We start from the raw sequence: 1,330 nt of genomic DNA on the forward strand, positions 1-1,330 counted from the left end.
AGCCAAACTCTCAATCACCATAGATGGAGAAACCAAAGTATTCCATGACAAAAACAAATTCACACATTGTCTTTCCACCAATCCAGCCTTTCAAAGGATAATAACAGAAAAAAATCAATACAAGGACAGAAAGCACATCCTAGAAAAAGCAAGAAGGTAATCCCTCAACAAACCTAAAAGAAGACAGCCAAAAGAACAGAATGCCAACTTTAACAACAATAATAATAGGAAGCAACAATTACTTTTCCTTAATATCTCTTAATATCAATGGACTCAACTACCCAATAAAAAGACATAGACTAACAGAATGGCTACACAAACAGGACCCAACATTTTGCTGCGTAAAGGAAACTCATCTCAGAGAAAAAGATAGACACTACCTCAGAATGAAAGGCTGGAAAACAATTTTCCAAGCAAATGGTAGGAAGAAACCAGCTGGAGTAGCCATTCTAATATCTAATAAAATCAACTTCCAACCCAAAGCCATCAAAAAAGACCAGGAGGGGCACTTCATACTCATCAAAGTTAAAATCCTCCAAGAGGAACTATCAATTCTGAATATCTATGCTCCAAATACAAGGGCAGCCACATTCATTAAAGACACTTTAGTAAAGCTCAAAGCACACATTGCACCTCATACAATAATAGTGGGAGACTTCAACAAACCACTTTCACCAATGAACTGATCATGGAAACAAAAACTAAACAGGGACACAGTGAAACTAACAGAAGTTATGAAACAAATGGATCTGACATAACATTTTATCCTAAACAAAAGGATATACCTTCTCAGCACCTCATGGTACCTTCTCCAAAATTGACCACATAATTGGTCACAAAACAAGCCTCAACAGACACAAATATATTAAAATTGTCCCATGCAGCCTATCAGATCACTATGGACTAAGGCTGATCTTCAATAACAAAAGAAATAACAGAAAGCAAACATTCATGTGGAAACTGAACAACACTGTTCACAATGATACCTTGGTCAAGGAAGGAATAAAGAAAGAAATTAAGGACTTTTTGGAGTTTAATGAAAATGAAGCCACAACATACCCACACTTATGGGACACAATGAAAGCATTCCTAAGAGGAAAACTCAGCTCTGAGTGCCTCCAAAAAGAAACTAGAGAGAACACACATTAGCAGCTTGACAACACACCTAAAAGCTCTAGAACAAAAAGAAGCAAATTCACCCAAGAAATAATCAAACTCAGGGGCGAAATCAACCAAGTGGAAACAAGAAGAACTATTCAAAGAATCAACCAAAGGAGGAGTTGGTTCTTTGAGAAAATCAACAAGACAGATAAACCCTTAGCTAGACTCA

Source organism: Mus caroli, chromosome 3 (assembly GCF_900094665.2).
Source record: "Mus caroli chromosome 3, CAROLI_EIJ_v1.1, whole genome shotgun sequence".
In the NCBI taxonomy this organism is placed as follows: Eukaryota; Metazoa; Chordata; class Mammalia; order Rodentia; family Muridae; genus Mus; species Mus caroli.